The 23,841-nt window shown below is 38.5% G+C and overlaps 1 protein-coding gene across 3 annotated transcripts in view; it reads right to left on the bottom strand.

The window, feature by feature from the left end:
- Positions 1-23,841, bottom strand: part of chl1a (cell adhesion molecule L1-like a) — a 90,983-nt gene that overhangs the window by 53,531 nt on the left and 13,611 nt on the right. Inside the window, exons 1-2 of one of the 3 annotated variants that reach the window (XM_073812966.1) lie at positions 11,570-11,588; positions 11,441-11,485 (exon numbers count right to left, since the gene is read on the bottom strand). The gene's annotated coding sequence lies outside the window, so the exon portion shown is untranslated. Of the gene's footprint in view, positions 1-11,440; positions 11,589-23,841 lie in introns of those variants that run through there. The other 2 variants (XM_065286250.2, XM_065286249.1) reach the window with 2 other exon arrangements.

The following is a 23,841-nucleotide window of genomic DNA, read 5'->3' as shown; positions in this document are numbered from 1 at the left end:
CTGGAGAGCTATGAACAAATATTTGAACACCTTAATAATGATACTTGATACTATTAACTTAATGAAAATTAGTTTTGGGTATACACATACTGTATAAGATGCATGTACTGCAAAGTCTAGAGACGCAGAGGTTGCAAGGTTAAAGTTACAGACGAACCGGCAGCGATGAGAATTTCTTGTTGTTTATTTTCCTCACTCTGTGCATGCCGTTTGCCATCACGCCTCCATGAAAGACTGATGAACCGTGAGAGTGTTCACGCCAGAGGCTCATTCCTCACATAATCTTGCGCACTCACGAGCTGCACAAAGTCAAGCCCGCCTGCGCAAATTACAAGCATTAACCTGAGATTAGCTCTCCTTATCCTAGAGTGGCCAGAGGAGATGGATTCTCTTATTCATCCCCCCGGCTCATGATGTGGATTTCAGATGATTAAGTCTTTGCCTTTCTCATAAAGAGCAACGTCTGAGCATTCAAAACACTTGGAAGGACTTAAGGAATCAGCAGGAGGAACAGTGATGCCCTAAAACGCTGACATTTGGCGAAAGAGAAATGTGTGTACAGGATCAAAGCCAATGTTTACAAAAATTGAGGAAAAAAAGATTATTAATTTTTATTCATTTGTCATACAAGATACAGTAAAACTGCAATATGTAACTTTTTCCTCTCTATCACCATCTCATGCATGATGAGCCAGTAATATTTTGGGTTCATTTTCCTGGAAAAGAAAGATTCATTTGAGAGTTAAAGGGATAGTTCACCCAAAAATTGAAAATTGTCTCATCGCTTACTAACCCTCATGTTGTCACAAACCTGTATGAATTTCTTTGGTCTGATGAACACGAAGGAAGAAATTTTGAGGAATGTTTGTAAACAAATTCTTCACGAGCTCCATTCACTTCCATAATATTATTTTATCATATATGGAAGTGAATGGGGCCTATCGGTTTGGTTACAAACATCCCTTAAAATATCTTCCTTGGTGTTCATCAGAACAAAGAAATGTATACAGGTTAGGCCTGTCACGGTACATACTTTTCATAGGTCGGTTTATTGCTCCAGAAATAATGGCAATAGTCCATAGTATTGTATTTTTAAGACTGATTAGATATGACAATAAAATAGCATAATAATGCAAGTACATCCTTTCTTAGAACACAACTTAGATTTTCAAGAATATTAAAATAAAAATATGAAATATTAATATTAAATTGGAATGTAAGAAAAAGATAATATTCTAAATATTTAAAACATAAATAAATATTATAAAATATGCATTTCAATTTTAAACAGCTGATAGATTGTTGAGTATAAATCCCAGCTTCACAGGGTTCTTGTCACATGACCTGCGGTGCACTTGTGGGATTCTAGAAAGTTGAAATGTTTTTAACTCGATACGATGCGAACACGCCTGAAAAAATGAGTGTGTCATGACTGCGTCGCTTCCAATATTCTAGAAAGTTGAAATGTTTTAACTTAAATGTTTTCGCTTCCAATTTGAGCGCGAAAAAGACATGAATTAACGAACTTGAGTGCGCAAAAGACGCGAAATGTGAATCGCCCCTTAGACGAATGTTTACTCTGATCGCATCAGTAAAAATGCGCCATTACGCGCAGTCACCTTTATAATATCTACACCTTAGATCCAAAAACTAGATGTTATGGTTATATTTCAGGTTACTTTTAATTTGTAAAGCTCTTTTCATCACCTCAGTTTTTTAACAGAATAGAGATGCTGGCTTGTTTACGTAAATTTCCTCTCCTCACGTCGGTGATGTGGTATGTAACTTAGCTTTAAATCCAATTCCAGTCATATGTATTCTTTCAAACTGTATGTATTCACCATAAAAACACGAAATTTCAGCTTTCTTCGCCTATCACTGTCCACCCTCTCTCTCTCATCTAAAATGCTAATGATATTCATTATTTTTTGCAAACAAACACATCTGGAAACACCATGGTAATTTATCGCCTCTAAAAAACTACAGACGTTTCGTTTACCTTACGCTCGATAAGTCGATATTTTCATTATCGCGACCGGCCTAATACAGGTTTGTAACAACATGAGGATGAAAAAATAATGACAGAATTTTCATTTTTGGGTGAACTAGCCCTTTAACATTTATGAATACAATAGCATATCGATGGCCTTAAAGCTACGCTCTAAAGATGTTGGGTTGATTTAACACATGGTTGGGTTAAATATGGACAAACCCAACAGTTGGGTTATAAATAAATGCTGGGTTATTTCACCCAAATGCTGGTTTGTTTCAACCCATGGTTGGGTAACAACAACCCAGCTTAGAATAATTTATAGACGGTTTCATTGGACGCATGCGCGTTGTCACGGTTATGCGCCTTAACTTCTAGTCTATTTATTTATTAGTCTGGCTAGTGGCTAAACTGATCTCTGAATCAAATACCTTGTCGAAAACATAAAAAAAGTATTAGACGATGAGCATGGATCACAAATGTGCAGAAAGAGAGGTTTAACAGCCAGCCAAGAATTCAAGGATCTAGCTATTACATTGTATATATTAATTTTACACAGTAACGTTTGCTTAGTAAAATAGTTTGATATGAACAAAGGTAATTTACTGGTCATTTATTTCTCTTGTTATCAGAAATAAAATTGTTATTGATTTTGTGTGGAAATCTACCAAAAGTTGCATTTAGTCCACAAAAGCCATTTGTTTATGTTGTTGTTTCTGAAACCGTCTTTAACCCAACTGTTTGGTTTGTTCATATTTGACCCAACCATGGGTTAAACAACCCAACATTTTTTAAATTGCACTAAAAACTCAGCCTTAGACATGAATAAAGACTGCTGTTATATCTTGTCAATCGGATCTGGTGACCTAAGAAGACCTTTCATTCTTCCTAAAATGACCTGTGATGTCAGTAACAAACATGTACGCATCAATACAACCACAATCCTTAACATTTTACCTCTGAAAAAAACCTTTATCACCTCATTGGCAGTCATAACTGTACCGAGTACCTAAACTGTAAATCATTTCTGATGTTTTAATCTAATTAAAAACAGCATGAAGTGCAAGTTGATCTAACAATGATAATTGTAATCGAAACTTGCCTGAGTAATAGAAACTCGCTGAAACACGATTGATTATTTTATACATAATCCCCCCAAGGCTGAGAACAGAGAAACATCACCAACTAACATCGCACAAAACTGCTGAGCTTTATAAATACACCTTTCCCATTTGCCCCACTGTCACATAAAACTGCACGCTTGAAACAACTAATCAAACAGCCGACCAAACAGAAAACGAAAATGCCGTACTTACTTGAATGCATCTGCGAGTACACACTTATAGTCCAACTGTAATTCCCAGTTAAAGAGAGACCCTAAGGGAAGTGCTGATAGTATTGAACATCATTCAATCTGAGCATCCGAGCTCTCGGTATGCTCCCCAGATTCCTGCACACGCACACTAGCCCTTAAACTTGCCCCAACCCTTAAGTAAAGCCCTAAAGTAGAATCTGTAATGAGACATATGTCTCTAAAGCCTCTCACCATCCAACCCAGTCTCACAAAATGACGTACCTATAGTCACGTAAATTTGTGATTCTTTTCCGTTTTTACATGACCGTATCACGTATTTCTGTTTACGTGTCACTGTCACGTATTTGTTACTCAACTGTTTTGTCCTACTTTCTAACCATTGTTGCTTCGGTTTAGGGTTAGATTTACATAAAATAACATCCTTACCAAACCTAACTCTAACCATAATGCCAGGCGACAATGGTTTAAAAATCATAAAATATAAAAAATAAATCATGAAAAAAGGTATAAACCACTACTTAAAGTGACTTCCTAACGCAAACACCAAATCTAACACTATACCGAAGCGTCAATGGTTTGAAAATAGGACAAGAAACAAATTATGTGACAGTGACACTTAAACAGAAATACGTGACATGTTCATGCAAAAAGGCGGAAAAACGTGTCAGTGTCACAGAAAAGACTCACAAATGTACGTGACTATAGGTACATAATTTCGTGATACAGGGTTGCACCATCCTATGAGATTGACTTAACGATGATTCAAACAATGCTTGATATACGCTAAATATCAAGCCATTAAGAAGAAAACAAAAAAATGCTGGTTTATTTTTAAAGGCATTCTAAGCGAATCTGCGAGACGTTAGTTTTTGTTGACATTTGAATTGTTTTCAAACAGACGGCGCGTAGCTAACTCCTCCCCCTCCCTTCCGTGCTTTCATGAACGCGCCCAACCCCCACCCCCAAATCCTTTTTGTTGTTTATTGGCTGGAATACTTTGTTTTGTTTCATGGTGGTAGGTTTGGCCACTGTGTTGTTATTGCCGTTTGTGAAGCCTAGACTGTCTACAGAGATCGCGTTTTTTTACAGTTTGATCAGCGGACAGGCAGCAAGCAGATAGTGAGATGTTTGCTGTATGTAACAAAAAAATTTTCATGGTCTAAAACGCGTCAAATCGCTTAGAGCACCTTTAACCCGGCACTGGGTCAAAAAGGGAGACACCCAGCAGCTTGGTTAAATTAACTCAAAAAGTGTTTATGTTTGACCAAACAATGGGTAAAATGAACCCAGCATTTTGGGCTGAAACAAACCAACATAGGTTAAATATCAACCCAGCAAGTTGGGTTCATCCTTTTGGTTATTGAAAATAATCCTGCATTTTTTAACGTAAATGTGCCTGTAAGTGCCAGGACACCTTGACACAAAAACACATCTTTGGAACGAAGTGTCTGCCAAATGCATAAAAAATGATTTGGCTGAATGCAAATGTAGTATTATTAAACGTCTTTGGAATTGTTTTTATGCTCCTACATTGATTTGCAATCATGAAAAGTGTAAACCAAGACAAGATAGCAGTCAAGCAGAAAACAGCTTTTATTGGTGATAATCTGTGCAGTGTGTCAACAGCAAAAATCCTCTTAACACAGTGAAGCCTATTGTCTTAATTCCTAATGCTTTATTGTTGCTTCGGTAGACAGATGCGAGCAGATTTTATGAAGCACAAATTGCTTGTTAATAACATACGGCATATTTTGGCAATCATATTTCTATAAAGCTTATATATATATAGTTTAGTTTCTAAAGATATTTTATGTGCTGCACATTGTGTTTTATGTCATGTTTATGGGCTGTGAGACCTGTCGTTTGTACCAAATGCTTTTGGCAACCATATGGCACACGTTAAGTACAAACGGTGAAGGACAGGCTCACTTAAATCTGGACACAGCTGAACACATAAATTAACACATGATGTTAGATTGTGAACTATGCTAGGGTGACCATACATCCTCTTTATCCCAGACATATCCTTTTTTTGGATCTAAAAGGTGCAATGTGTAAAATGTGTGTGGATATAGTGACAAAAATGTAATATAATATATAAATAAATATTGCATAATAATATGTTTTGATTACCTTAAAATAAGCCGTTTTTATCCACATACACCACGGGTCTCCTTACATGGAAGTCGCCGTCGTGTTTTAACAGTAAATGGACAAACTGCTCTATAAATCATGTTTTGTCACAAGGTTGTTGTGTCAGATAATAATTACATGTTTGTCCTTGCTTTGACGTTTCTCTTTGGTTTCCGCCTTCTCGCACGCCACAGTGGCGTCGAGTGACTGCTCTTCCGAGTGGCGCGAATTCAAAATATGTGTTTGTTGCGTCATGTGAACCATGTGCATTACATGTTTGGTCAAAATAAGTGCCTGCTGCACACGTTTCGAAACCGCTAGGATAAAAGAGTCGCTCACGTTCACAAAATACTCGCAAGACACTCCCTTAACAGTAAACTCTGATTACACATGGGATTAAGCGAGTATCTGGCAAACGCAAGCATGTCTTTTATCATAAACCCTTTAGACGCGTCTGCAACAGGCACTTGTCAAGACACATGATGCACATATGTTCACTTGATGCACCGAACACACATTTTTTAAATGTCGAACCACACACATGATGGACTACATACATGTTGTGACGAGCTTCGTCATGTACACAAACATTGGTCAAACTCATTAGTTAATGTAGTCTTGTATTTAGATCAGTCAGTACACAAAATTAAATGTTCACAATTGTTACCCTTATGAAAATGAACCATGCTTTTTGTGGTAAAAGTAGGAACCATGTTTTTTTTGTGTATTGATTACTATTAGCAAAACCACGGTTTTACTATGGTCTTTGGTTTACAAAACCATGGTTACTTTGTGGTAACCATAATTTTACCACAGTAACCATGTTTTTTAACTGTAGTAAAAGCATGGTTTATATACCTCTCTTAACCATACCTATCTTTATAATAAAGTGGAATAGTGCAATTGTAATAATTATTGGAATAGTGAATTTCTTGGAATTCCAATAATTGGAATAGTGCAATAATAAAGAAAAACATTTCTTATGTTTTACACGCCGTCATTGGGGGCTGAAGATAACCTGGGGTTAAGTGCAGTGTAAAAAGTCCTAGAGCTTAAAAACACATGGTTGCTTTGAATAATATAGTCTCGGTGTGGTAACGTTCAGGTTGATGTTACAACATGTCCCCTTAAGAAACTGCTGTGGGAAAGTGGTGTGGGAAAATGTCTTAGCAAAAGACCTGAGAAATGACAATAGCTAGACTCAAATTTGTGACGTCTGCATGGGCACAAAGGCATAAGGTGTCTGAACGCAACCCTGTAAAAATGCTGGGTTATTTTCGACCCAAAGTTGGGTCAAAAAGGGACAAACTCGACTTGTTGGGTTGTAATTGTACCTACAGTATGTTGTTTTAACCCTATTGTTGGGTCAACTATAAATATTTTCTGGGTTCATTTAACCTAACGGTTGGGTTGAAAACAAAGTGAAGCACTAACCACTAGGCCATGTGACTGTGATTTTGCCAAGCAGAAACTGGTTTGACTTACAGTATCATTGGTCTTTGAACAACATTTCTGACACCTTATCAGATAGTAAAAGAGGCAGGCTTAGATGTTTGCGATTCAAATAATATTCTTATCAAGCATAATTTCTCTTTAATTTTAAAAAGTTGGAGTTGTTCAGGACAAACAAAAGATCTAGGATTAAACCTTACTTGCCAAAATTTCCCAGATTGCGAAACATAACTTTTACTTTTAACTTCATACAACGCACTATCAGACCAAAAGGTATAAACGTTGTCACTGGGATGGTACCTTTTAAAAAGGTCCTAATTTTGGTACAGATATGAACCTTTGAGGTACCAGTACGCAACTTTGAGGTACAAAAGTTTACTTTTGAAAAAGCACTGCCCTGAGAGTGTACAAACCCTTTTTATCTTACAGCACATCACCTTAGTCATGAGCTGTCATGAACCTGTCAAAAACTGTCTAATAATTTATCCTCAAATCATGAGTCAAACTTTTCAGAAACAAGGCGCGTGTCTCAGCACACCTTTGCCTGCATACTGTAAGTCTTCAAACGCTGTGTTCATAGCATGCCGATGTCCCAAAAACAAAGCCACGCCTGCTGTGACTGCCGCATTTTGACCTTTGTCTAAAGTGAACCTGCTCATTTATTTAGTCATCATTTACCCTACCACTTTTTGTTTGGACAGGAGGTTTTACGACATCGTAAAAATACTTCATCAAAACAAACCGATCTTTAAAAATGGCAGAAAGGAAGTGAAGAAAATCCCAACAGGCTGGAAGAACAAATATATTGTCGGTCTCACAAAAACATTCATTCATGCTGAATGCCGCACCACAAAAGCTCCTGTAATTATAAGCAGGTACATGGGCTCATTGATGTAGCTCTTTTCATACTTTACGCAACTCTTGTGACTGCAGTGTTACAGGTGAGTTAAGACACCTGTCACAAATCAAACCAACAATTTGAGCAATCTCTACTTGCGGTTAACCGTGTTGGCTTATACGCGTGTGAAATGTTTTTTTAGACATGTCACAACCAATTTACTTTCCTTCTCACACCATTACCTTTCTTTCTATTTGTCACGCATAAAGTGGCTCCAATATATATTTACTACACTGTAAAAAATTGCTGTAATTATGCAGCTGTTTGCCAGTAACTTACTGTAGAAGATAAAGACTGAAAATGTTTCATGTTCATTTAACTTTGAACAAACTGTTGGCAGTAAATAACATAAATGTAAAATGTACAGTAAGTTACTGGCAACCAGCTGCAAGTAATACTGTAATTTCTACAGAAATGTTTTACAGGGTATGAATATACAGTATGTATGTATAGTAAATATATATTGGAGAAAATAAATGAAAAAAGTTCAGAGACCACTTCAGTTTTGCCTTAAATCATAATATCTAGATGTATTACAACCATTTTTGTCCAGTGTCTGTTGAATTCCAAAAAAAAACCTCATAAGCGACATAAGTCATTTTCATAAAATATATGTAAAAACATAATGAAATGTTGTCTGTAGTTGGCAGAATAACACAAAAATTATAATTTTACATAACTATAAATAATCTTGAAGTAGTCTCTTAATAGTTTTCTGCAGCTGTGTATATATATATATATATATATATATATATATATATATATATATATATATATATACGCATACTACACATTACATAAGTCAAACGCTTTTTCTTTTAAAATTCTGTGACCTTGTCTATGAAATCCAGGCTTAAGTCACATAATAATTATGAGATTGGAGCATTAATCACAGCCATAAAAAATTACAAAAATAGATAATGATGGATTTTGAACTACAGAATTCAAATATATACTTTTACTGCAATTAAACTTTTTATTGGCACTATGTTTTATTATTTTGCACTGTAAGTTGGTTTTTCTACCTGCTAAAAACAATAGAAACCATTACAGAAATTATATTGGATTTAATGGTTTTAATGGGACTGTATTGGTTGTGATAGAAACTTTATGGTCTCTGTTGGTCTCAACTGGTATGTGTTGGGTCCTTATGGTATTTTAATGGAAACCATTCAAATTTCTTTGATGGTTTCTATTTCTTTTCAGCAGCATTGGGTTTTTAATCTTTGGCCTCACGCAGTCAATATTCAAGATAAGGTTATATATTTTTACAGAATATTTGATGGTTTAATGTATTAATCAGTAAATCACAAAACAATTACTTTAGTTGAGTTTTTACAGACTGGGTTACATTTATGGTGTTTGTTAGGTTGTTAAATGACAAATCCTTTTAGTCAAAATTGATATTGAAAGCATTTGGACACTTCCTTGGTGTTTATGGACACATTTAGGCCCTATACTATATTTTTAATGGTGTTCGAAATCAACCCCACAATGCATCTCAATAATGAGTGTACAACTGATGTACACTCACAAGTAGCTGCTACTCGTCCACTGAGGGTCACACCAAATTAAATCTTGCGTTTCAGAGGAAGACACTGCCCCCACTGCAGAGCTTTTGGCAAGCTCATGTGTCTGAATTAACTTACTTGTTTTCATTTACTACTTTTCGAATGAACTACAGGGTTTCCCGCAGCATATTTCAGTTAAGGCGGCCCGCCTTAGCTTGGAAACCCTACCGCCTTAACTAACTTGTCAAACTTTTGCTGCACAAAAGGCCGTCAAGTTCATTTCAGAGAATAGTGCGTACGCGCATCACACCGCATGCGGTGACGTGCGCCACACGGCCCAAATGAGAAAGACGTGGTCCGGACTGTCACTGTCTGGAGGATAACTAGCCAGTTGATAAAACATCTCGGAGAATAGCGCGGACGTGCTTTACACCGCGAGCGTGCATGCGCACCACACGGCCGAAATGAGATAAGACGTGGTCCGTCATGTCTGGAGGATAGCCAGTTGATAAAACGTGTCTGTGAGAACTGTAAGTGGACTTGTGTTTTGGGTTTATTCAAGCCTGTTATTGTATTAGTCTATAGTTCTTCTAATTTTAAAGTAAGTTAGCTGATGATTTTGTTGTTTGAGCAACCTTCTAAGGTTTCACGTGCCTGTTGATGAGACATAATTGTTGAGCGCTCTTGCTCACTTTATTCATGTGCATTATTTACATGCTACAGTAACACTTCTTTAAGATAATGTAATTAATAGTGGGAAATAATCAGTTTTTACCATGTTTGCGCTATCTATCATTGTTCGCCAGACGCTCTACAACATCTGCTTTAGTTTGTGTTTATTAACCCTTTAGTTTCATTTCATAACGCAGCTATTCCCATTAGAGGTATCTGTTAAAAACATTAAAATTCATTAATAATCTAGTATGTGTTCATTTTTTGTCATAGTTTCTTTAAAATTAAGTTTTATTTGAGTGTTTTAAAAATAAATATTTTATTTATTTACTTTATTAAAATATTTTTTTAATTTTCATCATGACGCATACGCACCGCCCCTTTGATTGCCACGCCCTTGGCCCCGCCCACCCGCCTAACCCTACCACCTTGAGTAACAAATTTTCTGCGTGAAACCTTGAACTATATGAGTAGACTAATGTAGGGAATGGAAAGGAGGGTATGGGGGCTATTTCGGACACTACCTTAGTTAAACATGTCCATAGTTTATGTTAGGTACTGCACCTTATTTTCTGTGGTTATTGGTTACTCTAGGGCACCTGATATGACTAGTAAACTAATCACTGATCAACTTGGGACTAGAAAATGTAAGCTAGTTCTGAGAAAAACCCCACCATCATCAGTAGATGACCACAAATTTGAAATTTAGTCTACGTTCTCAGAAAAAGTTGTCACTGGACCAGCAGTACCCTTTAAAAAGGTCCCATTAGGTACAGATGTGTACATTTGGTACCAATGTGTAACTCTGAGGTACTAATGTCAACTCTATAGGTATAAAGGTGTATTTTTAAAACGGTACTGGCACAGTGACAGCTAGGAACCTTTTTTTTGCAATTTTTTTCAACCATTTTTCCTTACAGTGTAATGCAGTAACAATGATGTATTCAGTAGTTTGGCTAAAGTGTTCATATACTTATTTTGGGGAGGTACTGTATGCACCTAAAAGTCAAACACATCAAAAGTCTATTAGCAGACCTCTGGGGTATGGTTTAATACAAAACAAATCAATCTCAAGTTCTGTATGCAGCATTTAACACTTTAACACCATTCATCCTAAATGACTCTTGACTTTTAACACAGAAGAAACCGGAACGATTTCGTGTTGTGTAGATATAAACACCACATATAAACTCACATATAAACAACACATATAATCTCACATATAACAACGCATATAATCCATATTGCCACATTGATAAAAAGGTATCAGTATTTATGCTGTCCAAACCCAACAGTTATATTGACATGCACTACTATACCTACACATGTCAAATCTGGCACAATAAAATTGCTGTACTAAGAGAGCTCAAAGTTTCAGCAAAAAAGACACTTTTCTCTACAGAAAATCGTGATAAAGCGATAACATTTTCAACAAATTGCAAACTGAAATGGGAGGTAAATAGACTTACCTGGAAATGCTCTTCTTCTCACCCGTGTCCTTTTCCCTTGACCCACTACAGTGAGGGAAAAGCATGAATTAAACCACAGGTCGGAAAACAAACACTCAGGTACATTATGACAGATCTCTGTCAACTCACAGAATACTAGAACCAGTAATACCAGAAGTAGGGAGGTGGTGTCTCGAGGGCTACGCAAACACTGAGACATGTCAGGATAACATGTAGCATGCAACTACCTGTTCTTTTTCTAAAAAGTCAATTTGAAAAGCATGCTGATTTATCACAAAGAGCTATAGTTGCTTACATAATGGCTCTGCCCGGAAAATCATTTGGAGAACAAAAGTCCATTCATTTTTTCAGCCTGTACTAAACACAAAAATGAAGTGTTTGTGACCTAATGATAACATGCAAGGACATTTACATGTCGAATGCTCGCTCCTTTTTATAATGCAGTGTACGTCTAACCCTACTCACACATGCATACAGATTATACCTGTATTATTTTCCAATAATTTTAATAATTTTTTGGTGCCTTTCACTTAAAAATTAAAAGTCATCATTTACTCACCCTCATGTTGTTTCAAATCTGTATAAATTGTCTTGTTTGTTGAATATAAACTTGATATTTTGAGTAAAATTTGTAATCCAGCAGTTCTAGTGCACTATTGACCTCCATAGTAGGAAAAAATGCTATGGTAGATAATGGTGCTCCGAAACTGTTTGGTTACAAACATTGCTTAAAATATCTTCCCTTGTGTTCACAAAACAAAAAAATGTTTTGATCAACTTGAAGAAGAGTAAATGACAGTGTACCCGAACCCAGAGGGACCCGCTACCCAGAACTGATCTGGGCCGGACATAATATTTGAAAGTTGAACCCAGACCTGTGCAGAACAGATAAATGTCATTCATTTACTACCTGAAAAAGATATGGATCTGTTATTTAAAAACTGGACCTGAATCCGCCCGGAAAGAGACAGAACCTTCTGGGCCCGATCGGCAAATATTTCAGAGCACACTGCTATTAAGTCAATAAATAAATAAAACTTTTTGTCCCTTGGTATCATTCTCTATTATCTTTTGACTTGGGTATAACACACAATGTTAAACAAACCCAGGATCCAAAGTAAATAAACTGGAATCCGACCCGGCTTTGTGAAGACCTTGGTTGTACAATTCGTTTCAATTTATTATTTGTAATCCTGCTCAATGAGTTGCTGTAAGTAAAAAAAAAAGATTTTGGTGAGTTAAAGTAATGTAAAATCCGCTGTTATGCTGACTTATTGATGTTTTTTAGTGTATAGTGTTTTTAGTGTGTTTATATTAATATAGGTAAATACTGTAACATCATTCTCACATTTCAGAAATCTCAGTTGCATCAATATGTAGTTTTCATGGCCGATAGCACAATTTAATGATACCAAACAACAGCAACCCCTTGAAGTTCATATGACCTGAATCTGCTGCTTTCAGTGTAACGGATAATCAATCATACCGTACAGTGGTGCACTGAAGGAACATTGTTGGATTTGGGTACATTTGTCCCCTCCAAGGAGTGATTTAAATGAAATTTAGCATATTTGCATCAGTATATCATAGTTATTACTATTTGGTTTTATATCACTGAACAAGTTACAAGTGACAGGAAACAGGGAAATCCTGAAGAGAGAGAGAGAGAGAGAGGGAGAGAGAGAGAGAGAGAGAGAGAGAGAGAGAGAGAGAGAGAGAGAGAGAGAGAGAGAGATTAAAGGGCCCATATTATGCAAATCTAATTTTACAAGGTATTGGAGATAAATATGTGTTGGCACTGTGTGAACACAACAACTCTACAATGAGAAAAATCCAACCACTCCTCATTTTTTAATCCTCATTAAACCAGTTTGTTTTCATTAGGCCATGTGCTCTTTTGTCTTTTCTCAGACCCCGCCCCCTTGTCTCATTAATTATCTTGTCATTGTTTCATTACCCACACTTGTCTATTATACACTAGGTGGCAGTCTTACCAAACTTATAAAACAAAAAAGCTTCCACTGATCCAAAAACAGTAAATACTTTGTGTATGTTTTGATAATTGCTCTGAATCTGATCTCTTAACAAAATTCCTTTAGAAATATGCAATTATCTCAACTTTTTGCTCAAAATTTGGTATTTTCAAAGAAACTACCCATATTTCAGAAGTGATAAAATAAAAGATAAAGGTAGGATGAAATTTTTTTTTAGTTTGAAAGCTTTATTGTATGTTTATATATTTAAAGAAGAACATTTCTGTAAGGCATTAAACTAAAAAACATAAAAAATGCTGGCACTGACTGGCAACTTTTCTTTTAAGACACTGGCAGGGAAAGAGTTAATGCCCTTGTTTTTGCTTTCTTGTGCCGGTTTGTTTTGAATGACTTTGTGTGAGTTTGTGATTTTGCAACTTTGTATTGTTTTCTGTGTCAAGTCAAGTCTAGTCTAGTTATTTCAAGTACATTTTTGTTTGTGAACAAATGTTTAGTATGTGTGCATTGGCCTTGTTTCAGCAACTTCTAAAATGATATATATTTTTACTAACCATGCATAAGCATCATTTACTTAAAAATACAAACATGTACATGTTACTCACATATTATTGTACCAGAGCGTGTGCTGAATACGGTGTTATGTGATATTTGCCATTATTTAAGCAACTCAAAGGTCAAATGTCAGAGCATGTCAAAACATCTCAGGGCCCCCAAAACACCCCCAGACCCAGAGGGTTAAAGGTACATGAAACATGAAAACAGCACTTTTTTTGCTCCCGCCAAAATAGGGGAAGTTTGGACACGCTATAACAAATGATCTGTGGGGTATTTTGGGCTGAAACTTCACAGACACATTCTAGACACACCTGAGACTTATATTACATCTTGTAAAAATGGGCATAATGGCCCTTTAAAGCAACACTTTAAACATAATCTCATGCTATTTAAATGAAACTTGGTTGCAAATCATTCTGTTATTCATTATTGTAGTAAAAAGATGTCGTGTTACTAAACTGTATTAGTTCATGGTTTATTTATGCATCAGAGTACTCCTCTACCTGTCCAGATCTGCTGCAGCACACCTTTCCATACACATACAATTTGTCAACACAGCAATTTCTATGCTAAGTGCATAATTCTGTATAAATGCATTAAACATTCATTCCTATCATTTTGCAGTCATTAAGTATGGAGGAAACAAGCTCTTAATCTATCCCTCACAGCAATGCTGTAAAAGTTTTTAAGTATCTGGGACAAGTGAGTGAGAACTTCCTATTTATCTCCATTCCATTCAGAAAACATCCTGGCCCATCAGCACTCCTTTCCCTGGTCGCCATGAATCATTTTGATAATACACAGCTGGTGAATTTATGCCACTGCCTTATCTTAAATAGTACAGAAACAAAGACCCATAGAAAATGCTTCTGTATAGCTCAGTGGTACAGCATTATGTTGCCAAAAGGTCATGGGTTCGAACACACATATTGATAAAAATGTATAGCATGAATGCACTGTAAGTAGCATTGGATAAATGTGTTTGCCAAATGTGTAAATATAAATGTAAAATATCACATAACACACTGCGGTACAGCAAAACACAGTCTTGTTTTTGATGTCTCAAAGGTTTATATCAAATATTTTTTATTGCAAAGTGTAATTGATCAATATTTAGAGATTGTGTTTGGGTTGGTGTAAATAGAAAAACTTAAGATTTCAGGAATCAGTAGTCTTGCCCGAGGCTATGTTTACACTACATAGCTGAAATCAATTTAGTTTTAACTTTTTTTATCTGATCTGGCCAACTTTCAAATATAATTCTTAGGCAGCCGTAAATCACTGTACACATTAAGATCGCTGTCGTTTTAGCACAAGCAGCTTCTTGTTGATTTAAAAGAATAACAAACAGCAATGTGAAAAACTGCACGATAGCTAATTTAATTGATAATAATGGGCCAGATACAGTATGCTGATTAATACAAACTTTAAATAAACATCACATAATATTACTAGCAAATTTGTTATGTACTCTCTTCGGATAAAAAGTTGGGTTGTAATTGTATACTGGGTTGTTTCGACCCATTGTTGGGTTAAATATAAACTTTTTCTAATTTAATTTAACCAAATGGCTGCAAGGCTCGCAAATCATGAGCACGACGTCACGGGACTATTGTGCCTTGCAGTCGGGCTACCAAAATACATCTCCACCCTGCCCGTCAGGCTATCTTGACTTGGGGAGGAAAGCTATATTTACATGCTTATGCATTATCTCACAGATTTGGATGGGTAACTATGGTGTATGTGAATCAGGAAGCAGGTATTTACTTGAGTTTACTTTCACGATCGCATATAGCCGCAAACTGTACAGGAAGCAAGCAGTTCTGATTCGTCATTAGCTGAGTTTCCTCCAACATGAAGCAAATCTTTTCAAAATTCACAAAAAAAAATGCGAATTAGGTGCGCTTCCATCAAGTTGTTCGAGTAAATGACAGTGGTATTGGTAACCTAGTAACCAACAGTAAACAAAACAAAATGTATGCGTGGAAAATTAAGACTGCAATGCCTGTAGTCACGATTGGGCAAGTTATTAATTTATTAGAAGTGCAGCTTGTAATTGCAATGAATGCGGTGCACAGAAGAAGGAATGCAGCATTTTTGATGAAGGCACTAGCAGCAAGGGCATTGTGACGATGTCAAGTCCCATATGGTAAAGACAACAACAGTGTAAACAGCTAGACAATCAGTCACTTGTGTTTAATGTTCGCTTCAACTTATAAAATAAAGTTGAATTAGATTAATTTATTTCAACTAGTCAAAATAAAATATAAACTTAAAAATGACTTGTGAGTGCAAGTTTATTATAGACGGTTTCAGCAGTAACAACATAAACAAACAGCTTTCCTGGAACACACATAACTTCCGGTAAACTCCGCTAAGAATAAATAATAACTACTTTTAGAGTAGTTTATTTCTGATAACAAGCAAAATAAACTACATTTAGATTACCTTAGTTCAAATCATAGCTAAAGCATAACAGAAACTACACTAAGGTAACACCTGCCAAACCTCCCGGAAGTAAAGGTCCCATCAGACGCGTAATTGCGTCACCGCACGTGCATCTGAAGAAACCATCTATACGTAAAAATTAAAGTGCATTTTTTTTCTTAATCTAACACACTTTTATTTACATTTCTGTTTTTCAAAATCATATCACTTCATTCAGATTTAATCCACTTCCGGCCCTGAATTGGTGTTGACTAATAACAGACATGGATTGTGGTACTAGTTTTAATTTTGTCAGACGAGACAAGACTAAATATGTTCTCCAATGACCATTTTTCCATGACTAAGACGAGAAGATGACGAGACTGCACAGATGTCCAAAAAGCTGACTAAAACTAAATTAACATGCATAATTGTTGACGAAAAAAGACGAGACTAAAATGTTTTGCATAAAATAAAAACTATGACAAAATCTATTTTCATTTTCGTCTACAATCGTCTCTACTAGAGATTACGTTACGTTACGTTACGTTACGTCTTTAAAATACACTGAATGAGTTTGCGCTGTTGCTCAAGTTAGTACAGGTTTCATAATCCTGTTCCTGCGACCCTGTGGCTGCAACACGAAACTACATCGAGGAAGAACACAACACCCATAGATAGCAAACACGAACGATTTTCTTAAATAAATGTGTTTCTTAAATAAAAAAACAGACACGTTTAACAAGTTGCATTCAACAAAAATCATTCAACAAGTGTATTTTGTCAGGTGATTATGACTTTTAACCAATATCTGAGATGTGTGAAACACTATTTAACTAAAATGGTTATCAGAAATAATTTATTTAAAAAAGGCAAAAATGTTTTAGCTAAAACTTGACTAAGATATATTGAGTTTTCTTTTGACTAAAACAAGACTAAACTGACGAGACTTTTAGTTGACTAAAACTTGACTAAGATACCTTGAGTTGTCTTTTGACTAAAACTAGACTAAAATGATGAGACTTTTAGTTGACTAAAACTTGACTAAGATACCTTGACTTGTCTTTTGACTAAAACAAGACTAAAATGATGAGACTTTTAGTCGACTAAAACTAAAACTAACAAGGACATTTGGCACAAGACTAAGACTAAATTAAAAATAGGTGACAAAATTAACACTATGTGGTACCTGGCTCAAGGCTGCGAAACTTGACTCATTATAAGAGCTCTTACTTCTTCGTTTGATAGGTCTTTAAATCTGTACTTTCTGTTTTCAGAACATGACTGAGATTGAGCAATAAGATTTTCCTCAGAATCAGGTAGATAGAAAAACAGGTGATAAGAATATACACATCAAGAAAAGGTCTAGGAATAAATAGATGTTATCTAGTCATAAGTGCTCATGTGCTTTAACTGCTAGGTTTTAGATAAGATTTGGCATATTAAAAAACTAAAGGACGGTTGAACTCAAAGCACTTGTTCTGACTAAAACTAAGACCATCTGCTATGCAAATCTAGATATCTTAACAGGTCAGGGCAGAGCGCTGTCTTCTAAGCATATTGTTGTTGATTCATCCCAAACATTTTCCAATGATTATCTTCACAGCATGTTATGACAGAGCCGGGCAGCAAATAAAGAGGAAACCACTGGATCTCAATTAAATTTTCTTAACACTTAGAAAAATTAGTTAAATGACTTTAATGACTATGTAGATTAGATTCATGAACTACAAAGTGCATTAAAATATAAATTATAAAAAAATGCTGGGTTATTTTTTATGTTAGGTTGTATAAACCCATTATTGGGTCAAATATAAACAGTTTTAGGGTTCATTTAACCAAAGTCTTTAAAGGATTAAACTGTCAAAACTTTAAAACACATGCAAATATAAACTTTTGGCATGAGGATGCAATTGTCTCCGATAGATATGTGTTGTATACGCTGTTTGATAGGGATGTGAAGACGAGTCATGCTGTTAGGACCAAAGCCCGTCCTCATAGAAAATACCAACCCAGTCTCATGGAGTTGCGTATAAATAGCACGAAGTGTGAAAATCATGCAATACATATGCCAAATTCCAATTTAGCATGCAAATGATACGCCAGTCCTTCCCATTCACATCTTTTTTTTGTCGTTTTATTTATTGCTTTCTACATTTTTTGCTTTTTTTACAATTTTCGCTTGGGTTTAGGGTTAGAACAAGTTTTTGTTATATAAAAATGGCATCCTTACTAGGGGTGTCACGATTCTCTAAATCCTCGATTCGATTACATTTTCGATTCTAAGGTCACGATTCGATCCGATTCTCGATTTTTACATATATATATTTTTTGAAGACAAAAATGATATGCCATTATTTAATATTATTATTATAGTTTAACATTAACATGCACATTGCACAACTCGCATGGGGGTTTGTGGGCTTCACTTAACGCGAGAGCTTATAGAGAGAATTCCTTCTTGCACGCACATGGACTTAATGCACATGGACTTAATGCGCGTGTCTTGGACTCGTAGCATCTGAAATATATCCAGCATCATAAGCAGCTGCGCTTCTCTCTGTCTCACGTGCACGTGCATGCGCTCTCGCATCTGTCCGAAGTCTAAACATAAACTAAAGTAGTAATCCTTATGTATTTGTTCAGTTTAATACGTTTCATGCGAGCTGAGGCAAACTATCTCTTTTGTTTAAAATATAACCCGCTGCATCTTTGCGCCTCTCTCACTCTCGCTCACGTGCAGAGAGCTGCGCTCTGTCCAAAGTCAGATCACAAGGTACTAATCCTGTTTATGATATGCATTTCAATGAGTTGTAGCATCCCTCGTGTTTTAAATATGATCGCGTTCCGCTGGACAGATGTTTTTAAAGGCATCTCTGAGAGTTTTTTTCCCTCGCTTGGCAAGCCGACCGGACGTGACATGGGGGCGTGGCAGCATCGACGATCCCATTTTTTAATTCGAAGTTCGAAGCTGTGACTTAATTTCGATCGATTTCGATTTAAAATCGAAATCGTGACACCCTTAATCCTTACCCAAACCCCAATTCTAACCCCAACTCCAAGCGACCATGGCTTAAAAATAGACAAAAACATGGAGAAACCTGTATATTAAATAACCTCCTTAAGCAAATCTGAAATCTAACCCTAAACCCAAGCAAAAATGGTGTAAAAAAACTGAGTTTAAGTGAATAGGAAGGATATCATATGCACACCAAATTGGAATTTGGCGTATGTATTGAACGATTTTCACACTTCGTGCTATTTATACGCATCTACATGAGACTGGGTAGGAAAATACACATAACGGGTTATAAAAATGCGGAAAAATGGTCTCTAATTGCGGTCACATTCAGGAGCCCTATGATGACAAACGTAAACAGAAGATCGGTTCATGAGATCGAGCATCCCTAATTTACGCATAATTTAAGTAAAAATAGCATATTTTCTTAGTGATAGACGGTATTTACACAAAAACAGCTATAATCTTGTAGAAAAAAGTCTAGAATGAACGTACTTTTGCTTGTCTTTGCCAAGTGTCTTTAGGCGCCCGTTTGCCTACTGTTAGCTTAAAGGCCGCCATCACTAATGGCTGTCTATCTGAGGAATTACACCATGCAAGACATGGGAACTCCTTGAAAAAGTGTTGGGGACCAGCCACATTCGGGTTTTGGAAAGGCATGAATGAGTTTGTTTGTTCAAGTCTGGGTGGTTTACTGAAAGACCCTATTAACAGCAAGACTGTAATAAGTCAGGTCAGACTGAAAGAAACAGAGAGAGAGAGATGCTGAAGTTTGTGACCAAGGTATAAAGAGAAGACGATGCAGGTATAAATTTTAAATAATAACTTAAAACAAAGCCCTATTGTTAATGGCATAGATGCATGCAATACAGGTTTAAGTTTAATACGCATTGCTATTGCACTTTGGGTAACAAACGCTTAGGTTACTCACGTAACCCCGGTTCCCTGAAATAACGGGAACGAAGCATTGCGTCAGTTTGCTGACGCTATGGGGGAAACTCCTGTTTACTCCGTGATTGAAGCCTATTGGTTAACGTCTGTAGAAAATACAGACCAATGACGTTTGAGCCCGCGCGGGGGCGTGGCACACGTCCCTATATAAGCCGGTGAAATACGTCAAGAGCTCATTATTATTCGACTGAAGCGCGCAGCCGAATAACACTCGCTGCGTAGACGTTTGTAGCACGGCCAGCGACGCAATGCTTCGTTCCCGTTATTTCAGGGAACCGGGGTTACGTGAGTAACCTAAGCGTTCCCTTTCAATACGGTTCACTTCGCATTGCGTCAGTTTGCTGACGCTATGGGGGAACGTAATCCCATCCCGCCGTGCATACACAACGGACTGAGGTGCCCTTACCGGAGAGACACTGCATGTGGCCCTAACCCAGCATATACATAGCTCTAGCGAGCGCAAGTGTAAGCACCATATATGAGACAGTAATACACATACAGTGAAGTTTCTAAACGCACCATGATGCATAAACAATAGAGCACGAGACGGCGAGTTCCCTGAGCGCGCCGCGAGCTGTGCATGATTTATTAATAGGTAGCCATGACGGTGAGCTAGCAACGCACCGTGAAGGCATACAGAAACGCAATCGCGTGAATCATTAATCCGATAAGACCTGTGCTTGTAAGGCAGGGACATCCAGGCTATAAAATCTGACAAACGTAGACGGCGAGGACCAGCCGGCCGCGTTACAAATGTCAACGATAGAAATCCCCGTAGACCAAGCCCAAGATGAAGCCATACCCCTCGTGGAGTGAGCTTTTAAACCAACTGGACAATGTTCATTCAGGGAGGCGTAAGCCAAAGCAATGGCTTCGACGATCCATTTAGATAGCCTCTGTTTAGTGAGCGGCATACCTAAGGAATGTTGTGCGAAGCTTACGAACAGCTGATCTGACTTGCGGTATGAGGCAGAACGGTCCGTGTATATTCTTAACGCTCTGACGGGGCAGAGCGTGTTCGGGGTTTGTTCGCCGTCCGCCGTCGGAAGGGCGAGAAGTGAAACCACCTGAACTCTAAATGGCGTGGTCAAAACTTTAGGAATGTATCCCGCTCTCGGTCTAAGGATCACTTTGCTATCGTTAGGACCGAATTCCAGACACGACGGGTCAATTGAAAACGCGTGTAAATCGCCTACTCGTTTAACCGATGCCAACGCCAGGAGGAGAGCGGTTTTAAACGAGAGAGCGCGCAGGTCAGCCTGCTCGAGGGGCTCGAAAGGGGGACCGCGCAGCGCTTTCAGGACCGTGGACAGATCCCAAGACGGGACCGTGTTAGGTCGCGGTGGGTGTAGTCTGCGAGCGCCTCTGAGGAATTTAATGATTAGATCATGTTTTCCCACGGTGCGACCGGCGATAAGGGCGTGATTCGCCGTTATCGCCGCCACATACACTTTAAGCGTCGAGGGCGCGCGACCGCTGTCCAGCATTTCCTGCAGAAAGGAGAGAATATGCTCCACTTCACAGGTGTTAGGGTTTAAGTCTTTCGTCGTGCACCAATCAGAAAAAATAGACCACTTTTGAGCGTAAAGGCGCCTGGTAGATGGGGCCCTAGCTTCAGTTAGAGTATTTAACACTCGTCCTGAAAGGCGTGATGGTTGCCGTTCAGAGACCAAACGTGTAGATTCCATAGCTCCGGCTGTGGATGCCATATCGTCCCTCTCGCCTGAGATAGGAGGTCTTTCCTCAGCGGTACTGGCCATGGTGCTGATGTTTTCAGCTGCCATAGGTCGGGGAGCCACGGTTGATTGTGCCAAAACGGAGCGACCAGAATTATCGCGCATTTCGTCTCTCTTATCCTCTGAAGGACCTGTGGTAACAGAGCCACCGGAGGAAAAGCATACAGAAGACACGCCGGCCATGCTTGCGACAGGGCATCGTGATGTCTCGAGAAGAAGATCGGGCAATGCGCGTTCTCGTCTGATGCAAACAGATCGATCTCCGCCCGGCCGAAGACGGTCCATATTCTCTCGACCGTCTGAGGATGCAGTCTCCATTCTCCCGGCGGCGGACCATTGCGCGAGAGAATGTCTGCACCCGTATTGGCTACACCCGGTACGTGAGTCGCTTTTAACGAACGTACGTTCGCGTGAGCCCATAATAAAAGCCGTTTCGCCAGCCTGGATAGGGAGCGAGATCTCAGCCCTCCTTGGTGGTTTATGAACGAAACCACCGTCATACTGTCCGACCGCACTAGAACGTGTTGATGTTGGAGTTTCGGTCGAAAGTGTCGTAGCGCTAAGATAACCGCCCACATCTCGAGGTGGTTGATATGTAGCTGAGACAACTGGTTGTTCCACGCACCGAAGGCGAGCTCGCCGTCGCAGTGAGCGCCCCAACCCGTCGCAGACGCATCCGTAGTCACCACTTTCCTCCTGCTCACGGAGCCGAGCTCCGTGCCCGAGAGGAAAAGGTGAGGGGATGTCCATATCGAAAGCGCTTTCACGCAGCTGTACGTGATTTTGATTAATAAGCGGCCCGACAACCAAGCACGGGGCGGAACTTTCGCTTTCAACCAAAACTGAAGCGGCCTCATGAACAGCATTCCCAACGGTATTAGTGGGGATGCTGCTGCCATCAGACCCAGCATTTTCTGGAATCGTTTGAGAGGGAGATGTGAACCCGCTTTGAACGATGCCGCCTCGCGTCTGACCGTGAGCGCGCGTTCCTGTGTAAGCCATGCCCGCATCTTTAATGAGTCGAGCGTCGTGCCTAAGAACGTGATTCGCTGCGTGGGGGTGAGCAAACTCTTCTGGAGGTTGATTTTGAACCCCAAATTCTCCAAATGCTGGAGTACAACGGTCTTGTGCGCAGTAATTTCCCTCTCTGACTGTGCCAGAATAAGCCAATCGTCGAGGTAATTCAATATGCGGATGCCGCTCTGTCTGAGAGGGGCGAGAGCCGCATCCGCACATTTGGTAAACGTGCGTGGTGCCAGAGATAATCCGAAGGGCAGAACTTTGTACTGGTATGCTGTCCCGTCGAGCGCGAATCTTAGGAACGGCCTGTGACGTGGCGCTATCGGAATGTGAAAGTAAGCGTCTTTCAGATCCACTGATATGAACCAATCGCCCGGTCGAATTAACGCCATGATTCGTCTGGCTGTAAGCATTTTGAACGGCCGTTTGGCAAGAGCGCGATTCAAAACGCGTAGATCCAATATCGGTCTGAGGCCGCCGTCTTTCTTTGGAACGAGAAAATAACGACTGTAAAAGCCTGATTCGCTTTGATCCGCCGGGACCGTCTCTATCGCGTCTTTTAGTAATAAAGAACGCACCTCTTCCCTGAGGATCTGTATACGATCGTCTGGGACAGTGGTGTAGAGAACGCCGCGAAACCGGGGTGGTCTCCGGGCGAATTGAAGTGAATAACCGTGTTGGATTACGTTTAGAATCCAG

This window comes from Paramisgurnus dabryanus, chromosome 21 (genome assembly GCF_030506205.2).
Source record: "Paramisgurnus dabryanus chromosome 21, PD_genome_1.1, whole genome shotgun sequence".
NCBI classification, from domain to species: Eukaryota; Metazoa; Chordata; class Actinopteri; order Cypriniformes; family Cobitidae; genus Paramisgurnus; species Paramisgurnus dabryanus.
This window is presented reverse-complemented; position numbering and strand designations above follow the sequence as displayed.